Genomic DNA, 11471 nt, shown 5'->3' on the forward strand with positions numbered 1-11471 from the left:
TGAAGCATGAAAAAAACAGCAATGTGATTGTTGATAAGTTGTTTTTGCAATGTTTAGCAGGGGTGCAGTGTTTGACGGTGAAATTTTTATTTTGTGGGCCGAGTAATCAAATTTGGTGTACTTATTTGGAAGTTCATTTAATGTTTAAATACAAGGTTTCGCTGAAATATCTTGGGTAGTTTTGGCATTATAAATTTTTGTAAGCTTCATTGCTCTACCAAACTTGCAGAAAGCTGTAGAAAACTTGACATCTAAATGAAGTTTCACCTGAGCAGTTTTTAGATTTAGACGTTTACAAGCCCTTCTTTAGCTGTGCTAACGCTATGCTTGTAGATAGCTTGAAAACTTATGTAGAAATCTTAGAGAATTTTTTTAGATGTTCCTTTCTTTATTCAGAATTGGTGCCTGGATTGTTTTACGCATTTGAAGACGGTTCTTACTGCTGCCTCTAAATCCTCTAAGGCTTTAGAAATGTTAGAGAGTTCATTTTTCTTAAAAAACGCGCTTAATACAGAACTCAAAGGTGGTTTGCAATGACGGTTACAATAAGCCCACATTACAAGGGATGAAAGGCTGCATTCATGAGCCGTAAATGCGTATGCGAAGTGTGAAAACAAAACATGCTTTTCAGTCGCTGCTTTGCTTATTGAATCCAGTACAAATACATACACAAAAGAAAGCGACCAGGAAATTAATGCTAGCAGCCACGGAAGAGTTAGGTTCGCTGGTTTGGTTGACATTGAAGTGTTAAGCATTTGGATGGTGAGAAAGTGTTGAGCAGTGACCAACGTTTCGGCCCCGGGCCTTGTCAGCAATGTGTGCTTTGATGAGCAAGTTGCCCTGATGTAGCTGGCAGAGAAGAGCTCGCTAGGTGTCTCCGAAATCAGTCCTCTTGCAAGGAAGATGCCAAAAAATGATAACATGGGTGAAGTCAAATCTAGCTCTGTTCAGCAGCCTGCAGAAGTGAAAAATATTAGGTGAACATAAAGCACAGCTTGGTGCGCCTGGAATGGCTAACCAGAAATCGGAAGCAGATAAGACCACACTGGCCAGGAGTGAGAGCACAGGCAAGAAAATAGGCGAACTAAAAACATAATCATGGTATCTGTGCACAGTGCTGGGGCTCACCATAAATTCAAGTCACCCAGCGGGGAGGTCTTGAAAAGAAGCAAAATTCAAACAGCCTGCACAGATACAGAAAGCCACGAAGTCAAATGCAGTTAAGTACATTGCTTTAGCATAAACTCAATTTGAGAACATTTGCCTCTTTTGTTTTGTGGCTTAACTACATTGAGAAAGAGGTGACTGTACCTGCCGGGAGTCTGCAACAAATTTAGACAGAAGAAAAGTACGTACAGTCTGTGTCACACTTGCGTAGAGCGCTCAAGCGGTGTCCTCCCCTGCATAAAGGTCGGCACCTTGTCGTAGCGCCTAGCTTATAAAGGCTACACTTGCGCGGAAATATAAGGCCACATGAACCTCCAAGTAAAGTGGGCACAAGCAATTTGCCCGCAAACCATCCTTTCTAACTCCTGTCTAATTTCACTTTTGACAGCATGGTGCAGACTGCTCGAGTGCTCTATGCAAGGGTGACGCAGACTACACCTCCTGAGCTGTATATTACAAACTATATAACTGCATGACTTAAGCTTGCCTCCATGGTATCCATTCGGAGGTGAGCGAGTAGCTTGTATTGATTGTGGTGTACTGCAGAATTCAAGTGTCGCCCTCATTGTTGGTCCTTGCAAAGCGTTGGTTAAAGGGAAACTGCAGAAGTTTTAGAATTCGGCGAGTAAAAAGGGATCGAATGTGTTCCAGGCGAAAATCGTAACTGGTCAAACTGGTTTAAGAAACAGTTTCTCAGTTGATTCCAGTTGTTTCCAGTGGCTTTCAGCTGAGTTCCAGTTGCAGCCAACTGGAAACCAACTGGAATCAACTGGGAAATTGTTCCTTAAACCAGTTCGACCAGTTACAATGCGAAGCCCTTTCGGGGTAGCATTTGAAGTATCGACGTAATCATCAATTGAAATCGGGACTGCTGTCAAGCTTCTCAGCACACAGCACGAGGCGAGGGGGGGGGGGGGCATGATGACATGTATGGTACCGATACATTTCTAACACAAAAACGCTTGATTAGAAGGAAGAAAGCCAACGCTATTCAAGGCAAAACCTGCTGAGCGTTGTTTGGCACCACCCAGTGACGCTCGGCAGGGTTTAGTTGACGGCGGAAATTTTAAATCTTACCATCCTTGACGTCACACTGAGCTTCTCCCCACTCCTCCGGTGCTGTGAGGAGAAGCCTGAAATTTAATTGTCGATTAAGTCACCATTTTCAATACCATAGCAAAAAAAAAAAAAGCTCTGCATGCTTTACCTATAGTCTATATAGATTTGAATCCTTGAATAACACAGAGTTCTCAAAAAGTGGTGCAGTAGCCCTATAAGTTGTGTACCTTCGCGAATGGCGGGCCTGAAGCTCTTGCATGGTTACTCAGCCATATTAGAAAAAATCGCATTTATGTTATTCGAATGTTTAATAATTATAGGGCAAGGTTATCCAGTATTTATTTCAAACGTTTCAGAAGCGCTGAAAAAAAGGTAATTAAGAACAATTCATTAACGTTTGGCCAAAACAAAGCAGGAACATGTTTTTAATGTTTCGGTTTTACTTGGGTTGGCTTAGTTGTCTTTGTCCAGCATGCCCTGCATGCACATGTTGCCTGTAACCGTTTGACCCGTTGAGGCGTACGTCATGGAGTTCGTCACCTCCCACTCCCCACTCATCCGACCGTTTAATTAAAAAGAGAGCAAGGTTATCCATCATCTATGTCTGACGTTTCAGAAACGTTTAAAAAGGAACAATTCATTAACCTTTGACTCAAACACACAAGTAACACTGCTGTAACATTTCGGTGTTGCGTGGGTTGGCTTATCGCCAGTTGTCTTCTCGCTGTCCAGCGTGCGCTGCGCAGGATGCCTCTAACCGCTATGACCCGTCGAGGTGTACGTCATGGAGTTTGTCGCCCCACTCCACGTGCGCCCGACCTTTTACAGGGGCAGCTGTCAAACTCTGAGCGAGAACTGAAGCAAGCCTGTATATATATATATAACTGAAAACGGAGATTTTATGAGCTATAGAAAAGGCCGGAAAACAAAGTACAGGATTGATCAAAAGTTCCCAGGCCACAGGGCTTGCTTTTCTTTGGTATATCCTGGCCCTTCAGATGCCGATGAAGCTATATCAAAGTAGTCAGAGTTTAGAAGTACACTTCTTGTACCCTTTACAGATATTTCGAGCTCCGCGGGTGTCGTAATACTGTCTGATTATACTGCTCAAAAGCAGATCCTGTGGCCTGGGAACTTTTGACCGACCCTGTACGTATCTTCCGGCCTTTTCTATAGCGAGGGCAAGATAACCGCTGGTCCTTAGGTGTAACGGAGTGGATTCCAAGAGAAGGGAAGCGTAGCAGGGGGCGGCAGAAACTTACGTGGGCGGATGAGATTAAGAAGTTTGCGGGGATGCGGTGACCGCAACTGGCAAAGGACATGCATGATTAATTGGATACACATGGGAGGTGCCTTTGCCCTACAGTGGGCGTAGTCAGGCTGATGATGATGATGTACATGCAGGTGCCACAGTTTCGGAACACGAATATCACAAGAAAGGCTAATTGTTGGACAGTCTAAGCTTGTAGCCACGAACTGAATGGTGTGGCTTGAACATCTGTACTCGACCTTATACACTGTACCCCTGAATGCCTGTCTGCGTCTCCAAAGTGCAAGGAAATTCAGCTCTTTCGTTATTTTCATGGTCCGAAAATTTTTGTGGGCTCCTGTACAGCCGTCGCCATCCCCGGCCGTTTCGAAATTAAACGTCGTGCGTCGACGCAGTTGTTTAAGCAGATCCCTGAGGCTAGGCTGAACCACCATTAACTTCGTAATGGTGATCACGGAAGTCTTTTTCGCGTAGACATTACAACTTTGACCCGAGTGGTCGGAAAAATTTTAAATGCAATTTTTTCTTCAATAAATGCGCTACTTGCTGTCGGACAAATATTAACACAAAGTTGCGATCGGGAACCTCTTGTTCGCAGAAAATAGTCAACCAAGGGGCGACGACGCGGCGGCAAAAGGGGCGACGTCTTCCCTTCGCTTGTGGGAAGGAGGGATGCATTCCCTCCTTCTTCAACCGATTAAAACCGCGATGATGTTCAGGCTTTTCCTCACTACGTTGGAGGAGTGCGGGGAATTCGTATACATGCTGCCGTACGTCATCCGATGCCTCCAAACAATGAGCTTAACTTTCGACGGCATTCGTTTTCTTGCTTGAAACAACATCTGGGCATCACAGCATGGTCTATACGGATGCGGTAACTATACCACAGGAAAAGGAGCAGCTTGGTTGTTTAGCGCTGTGTGCGTTGTGCACGACATGTGTCGAGAGCTCTGCAGCTGTGGAGTGTTCAGTATGCATCATTAAAAATGCTGACCTCTGTCAAACATGGACTGCTGTGGTTTACAGAGAGAATTACGAACCAAATACGTACGCACGAGTAAGTATACTGAGTTTGAAACTGTCGGTTTTACTGCGTGGCCATCGCAAATACGTTTAGCATTCAGTGAGATATGACTGCGAGTGTGTGTCGTGTCGCTGGAGTACGGCGTGAATAACACGTCTTCCTTTTTAACCTAGAGGAATGTTTCCTAGCTGCGAGCAGCTCTTCTACTCTCCTGCCTGCAGAGGTTGAGCGCGCCGCCACTGTGCGTGTGGTGACGGCTGGTCGCGGGGCCCTCGGCTCGCGCGTAGCTGCCCACTGTAGTAACCACAACACCGTCCGAACGAAACCCTGTGCCTATTATAACTACGCTGCTTCGCGGGTACACAAGAAAGACGTGCAGCCCGAAGCTACAGCGTTGGTTTGCTTAAAAGTTGAGAAATACTCATATCAGCCGATAATTTATTTTCAACCTAACTTTTCGGAAGCAACTCGGTCCCTTTTACAGGGATGACTGGCGGCCTTCGCTTTCCCTTGTTATCATGTGGCGATCGAAGGCCATTAAACGTGGAGGGGGCGTTCCTGGAGTCCTTTTCACCGCCGCCTTTGTGAGCCGGACGTACCATATGACTCCACGTGATGCCTCTTGAACGAATTACGTTCCACGGCCGACACGTTCATTTCGAACGTGTAATTGTGGTCGGTGTGCTCGCAGTGCTCGGGAAAGGGGTTGCTTTCTGAGTTCGTTGACCGAACGTCATTTTTGCGTTGCCTGTCTCTGAAATCAGCGACAAAAACATAAATATGTTTTTTGCCTTGCCAATGTATGAGGCCGGGCACTCAGAGCATGGACTTTTGTAGATAACTCCCGGATGTTTCTCTTTGGGGACGCGGTCTTTGGGCCGTGGTTGGGTTGGGTTTGTGAGCCACGCAGATCTCGTGCTTGCGTAGAATGCGTGCCAGTGCTTCGCTGGGACCCTTCACGTAAGGAAGCACAATACGGGTGCGTTTCGTTGGTTAGGTGATGACTGGCCTTCCTGTCTTCCAGGCCTCACGGCGGGAAACGCATTGAATAAAGCCACGTGTTTTGGTTTCATGTTCTTATGGGGTTTAACGTCCCAGAGCGACTAAGGCTATGAGAGATGCCGTAGTGGAGGGCTTTGGGTAATACAGACCACCTGGGGTTCTCTAACGTGCTGTGACATCGCACAGTACACTGGTCTCCCGGGCCATGAGAGATGCCGTAGTGGAGGGCCTCGGGTAATTTCGACCACCTGGGGTTCTTTAACGTGCAGTGACATCACTCAGGACACGGGTCTCTAGCATTTCGCCTACATCGAAATGCGACCGTCGCGCCTAGGATCAAACTCGAATCTTTCGGGTCAGCAGCTGAGAATCATAATCACTGAGCCACCGCGGCGGTTAATATATCCACCTGTGTAGCCATTTTTATGAAGATCGTATGGGCCCTCGTATGTGCCCTGTGTCGTGTCGCCTTGCTTGGCAGCCCGGAAGTTATGCTTCTCTCCGCGTTCAACAGATGGCGTAGGGAGCTTTCAAAACGTCGTTGTCCATTTTTTGGTGCTCTGGTCTATACCGGTCCTGATTCCCTCCAGTAGGGGACAAAGCCTCCCATCTTGCCGGTGATGAAGAGGGCAGCCAGGCAGGCAGCCATTCAGGCAGGCAGCAGCCAGGCAGGCAACGTGCTTGCGCCGAAAGACTATATACTGCTAACACAGTAATATGCGAAATAGATATGTTGTAGTCATTTTTGCAGCGCTCTTGCGCTCGCTAGTCCGGACACGAACTCATCGATCCTGAACCAGCGCACCTGAATTGGTCAGGAACCCACTTTCCCAGCAATACCCAAAAAGCGCTATAATCTAATTCAACTGCAAACAAAAGAATGAATGGTGTGGTCCTCAATGTTCCTCGTTCCCCGGTTGCCCGCGGCGGCGATGTCGGCGTAACGCGGATTGCGAAGAGAAAAGGTGGAGAGAGAAAGCAAATGCAACGTGCCAAGCGATTGCTCCAACTACAGCGACATCACGAGTGACATCAAGAGCATTTGACGGCACCCACCAGGTGCCATACCATCCCTCAGACCAGTATCCCCTCTTTGTGTACTATCTCTCGCCCGTTTTCCCCGCGGCGCCTGTCACGGCGGACACCTGCCGTATTGGATGCATCAGTGACAGTGAGTGACGCAGGCCCACCCTACACTACTGGCAGCATTAGCTGGCTACAACAAGTTTACAACTCTTTTAGCGAACATCTCACTAGGGCTTACCCGTGACGCTGCTGTAAATGTAGCGGTATAAACGCAACAAACACCTCAAAGCGATCAGGCTGGCGTAAGCATTTCGCACCCTAGCTGCTACGGAATTTGTCACTACCCCAAGGTTATACGTCCGCTGAATTTATTAATGCTGCAGCGTTAAGGAGCTCGTGTCGCAGAAAATCCGGCGTCGTTGACCATGAGCGAAAAATCCTCGAAAAAATCCCCAGAGATGCAACCTAGGAGGCAGGTGGGCCACCTAGGTCGTAACCTTGTGGCATCATCGCAACACCGCATGGTGTGCAAACTGCGCCCCATGGAAGGTGACAGTTAAATTAATGATTGGTCGCCAGTAGCTGTTCAGCAAGAACAACGTGGGTCGCACAAGCCCCACCGGTGGCAGCGCCTGCCATCGAAGAGCATTGGCGCATCGCTTAACGGCAGCACCACTGCGCCAGGCGTTTTACGAGGACACCCAAGGATCTACGAATGTTAAGTAGAGAATGAGCAATTCTGCATATACGGACATTGACCCATACAGCTATCGCGCCATACCCTTAAGGCAGACCTTAAGTGTCCCCTCAATTTTTTTTTATTTATTTATTTATTTATTTTGGACATACTGCAGGCCCAGTGAAGGGCCCTGGCAGGAGGGGCACAATGAACACAATACAAAAAAGCACAAAACAAAAAGTACAAAGAAAAAAAAATCAATAAACGGCCTGTTCAATGGCATCAATGTCAACTGTTGATGATGGTGGTAACTGATTCCACTCGTTAATGGTGCGGGGAAAAAAAGAGAATTTGAATATGTTAGTTCTGGCAAAGTAAGGTTTTAACGATTCAGTGTGCCTGTTTCTGGTTGACCTGGACGTTATCGGTTGGAGATACAAATCGGGGGCCATTGACAGTTTGTTAGTTTTCAATAGAAGGAGAAATCTTAACCTTAGTATTCTACGCCGCGTTTCAAGGGACTGTATATTATGTTGAAGCAACAGAGCAGATGGTGAGTCAGTGGTGCGATATTTAGAAAATATAAACCGAACTGCTTTGCGCTGAATTCTTTCAAGGGCATTAATGTTAGTCTTTGTGTGAGGATCCCAAACAGTGCATGCATACTCAAGTTTTGGTCTAATCATGGTGTAATATGCCAATTGCTTAACGTTAGGGGGAGCTTGTTTTAACTTGTGCCTAAGAAAACAGAGATTGCGAAACGAAGAAGAGCATACGGTTTCAATATGTTTATTCCAACTAAGATTATTTGTTAGTGTTACTCCTAGGTACTTGTATTCTTTGACTTCTGAAAGGTGCCGAGTGGGAAGATTATATGAAAAGGAATGACTGTTTCCTTTATTAGTGATCCGCATAAATACTCTCTTGTCAGCGTTTAGTTCCATCCCCCATTTAACGCACCATTCACTAACATTCTGTAGGTTATGATTAAGTAAAACCTGGTCGCCTGGAACTTTAACTTCATTAAACAAAACACAATCTTCGGCAAACAACCTAATTTGAACAGGATCAGAGATGATGTTAGTAATGTCATTAATATAGATAAGAAACAGTAATGGCCCAAGGACACTGCCCTGCGGGACACCAGAAGTGACTGGAAGTTTGTTAGAACAATGACCATCGATACTAACATATTGAAATCGGTTAGATAAATAAGCCGCAACCCAATTAACAATACAAGAAGGAAGACCTACAGTTTCAAGTTTATGGATAAGTTTATTGTGCGGAACTAAATCAAAAGCTTTCTTAAAATCTAGAAATATGACATCTGTTTGGCCGGAATTGTCCAGAACTTGAGCGAAATTGTGAATTATGGATGTAAGTTGGGTGACCGTAGAAAAGCCTTTGCGAAAACCATGCTGGAAAGCCGATAATTTGTTGTTGTCATCGAGAAATGTTTTAATGTAATTGGCTACGATATGTTCAAGAAGTTTGCAGCATGAAGAGGTCAACGATATGGGACGGTAATTATTAAACAATGCGGCATCACCTGTTTTGTGTATGGGAACGACACGGGCCACCCTCCAATCGGGTGGTAGACTTGAAGACAAAAGAGAAGCACGAAAGATGATAGCCAGAAAGTGCGAAACCATCTCAGCATAACGATGTAAAAATGAATTAGGTATTTCGTCAGGCCCAGGAGTTGCTATAGTAGCGGGTGAAAGGAATTTTGGCGGCCGAGTACCACCCGACATGATGACGGTGCGCGTCGGAGGCGACTGAAAATATTTACTTTCTTCCTTCACAGTACCCCTCTCGCTTCTCTTCATGCGACAGCGCCCAATCCACTCTATACTACTACACGCGGGAGTGCCCCTTCCCCCCTCCCATGTCCGGCAACCACATGTACCCACATCACTACTTCCTCATGGGAAGCTGCTCTGTCTTCTAGCCTGGGTCATCAGCAGCGGATAGCAGATAGCAGGATCGCAGAAGCTATTCCTGGACTGAGGACCCCGCTTGTGAGGACCGCTCTCCCTGCCACCATTTCTAAACGACGTTTTCACCACCACCACCACCACTACCACCTTTAGCAGTCATCACAGCTGAACGGCCACACACGCATGAAAAATGCCCATAGCGAGCTGACGACTTTCCATTGCGGTTACCTGCGCAACGCAGCGAATTAGACCCTTTTTTCGTTCGTGCTGCCCTTTGTCCGAACTCTTATTGTTTCTAACAAGTTATCAGGCTCCTTCGTGTTGGGATGATCAAGACTCGACTGCATACAGAAAGGGTCCGTGCCCTCACGACCCAAGGTCGAAAGAGGAGAGAGGCGCCGGTCAATCGGGACCAAGTGGGCGGGCAGGGCTGAATAAGGCGGGACGATCTGAGAGAGGCTGTGGAATGTAGGAAGTCATGAGGTCGTGTACCACATGCCAGGATGACGTGCCACTCATGAAGCATGGTGAAAAACCTATACTGCGTGAAGGCTATGGTGTAACGGGCTACCCGTACTTTGACCGGTCTCTTGGGTCAGGTAAAACTCGACAAAGATGTTGGTCGCCCCTCGGGCACGCGGCAAGACGTTGAAGCTGGAGTGCGCACAGCGCGGGACAGCTGACGGCGCAGCTGCGTGTATTCAGCGTGCACAACGACGCGTATGATCCATTTGGACTAACATGTGCGTAACAGCGCGGTGCTGTCTGTGCAGGGGCCTGGATGACTACGCAGGCAGGGGACAGCGCCCTGTACAACAGCACGCGGCAAATGAACGGTACACATGGAGTGACTCGCCGACACGTTTGACACGGCGTGGGCGTTGACATCCTCGAAATAGCTGAGTGTAGCGTAGGCAGGTGTGACGTGTTTTTGGTTGTTGTGAAGGGAGGTAGTGGACGCCTGGCGCGTCCTGTGATTTTGATTTTCTCTATTTTTTTTAATTCGAAGACTTGCCATGTGGCATATAAGAGGCTGTCGATAAGCTAAAGTATAGGTCGTGGAGGCTGTTCTCTTCCAGAAACCTAACCAGGCTCCTGCTCTTAGCGTGGTCGGTTAACCACAAGGCAAGGTGTTCCTCCACTTGCGGTAAGTCCAAATTCCAGTCACCTTTTCTCCTTGAGTCCCACTTTCTTGGGCATGTCCACAAAAGGTGGCGAAGACCCACATCAGCTGCCGGCATGGAGCATTGGGGTACATGGGCTGGACACTGCATCTGCAAGGTGAGGTGGCTCCAATGAGTGCCCAGCGTACCAACGCTGGTGAGGGAGTGGGTTGACGAAGGTAATGAACCCATTACGTAGTTTCTTCGGATTATCCTGCGCTCCGCAGGACCATTCTATGGAGAAGGGCAGTGCGGGTTGGGCTTGCGGTTGGACAGCAGAATCTCTCTTCATGCCGAATCTTGAGCGTGCCATCTTTCTCTCCTCTATACTATCCACCTGGATATGCAGAAACCTCAGGACAATCTTGACCTGCTCTACTCGTTACTCCTTTGAAGCATGGGCGGCTAAAGCACAGGAACAACCCAGCCAGCAGTCTTTTCCTTCATGCACTGAAAGTAGAGGACTGCGAGGTCTTCTGGCAGCGAGGGCATGCGGACGCGATGCATGATGGCAGCATACTTGGTCGGAGCAACTTCAAGGCTCCCTGACGGCGCGTTCTGAAGTTGATGATTGCGTAGGAGTCAATCTGCATGAGAAAAGCTATGGATGAAAGTGACAGTCATTAGTGGGGGCGTGTCAAAAAAGAAATAACAATATTGTCCTGCCCACGCCATAGCACCACGATCTAGATGGGAGTGACATTCGGCAGTTTTGGGCTGCCCTAAAAAAGATTGCAAAATAATAAGCGCTAGTGAGAGGCTATCGAAGTAGTGATGGAAAACTATCGATAGTACTATCGATAGTTGAGTCACTATCGAACTATCGATGGTAAAAAAGACTATCGATAGTAGTATCGATAGTACCATCGATAGTACTATCGATAGTACCATCGATAGTACTATCGACAGTTCATTGATAGTACTATCGATAGCCGTATCGATACTACTTGTTATATATAGTACTAGCGATACTATAAAATCAGCTACGCATACTCACTGCATCCTAAACTTGGTTTCCCGAATGTGTGGTATGGAGGTGATGGTGTAACTGAGAGGACTCGCCCGTTTTCGCGGCTTACGCGTCACCGAGCTCTGCAGACGTTCCCTACGTAAAGTTGCGGGATAAAATGTTAGCGTGCGA

Source organism: Amblyomma mixtum, chromosome 5 (genome assembly GCF_055824585.1).
Source record: "Amblyomma mixtum isolate Tamu chromosome 5, ASM5582458v1, whole genome shotgun sequence".
Taxonomy (NCBI): Eukaryota; Metazoa; Arthropoda; class Arachnida; order Ixodida; family Ixodidae; genus Amblyomma; species Amblyomma mixtum.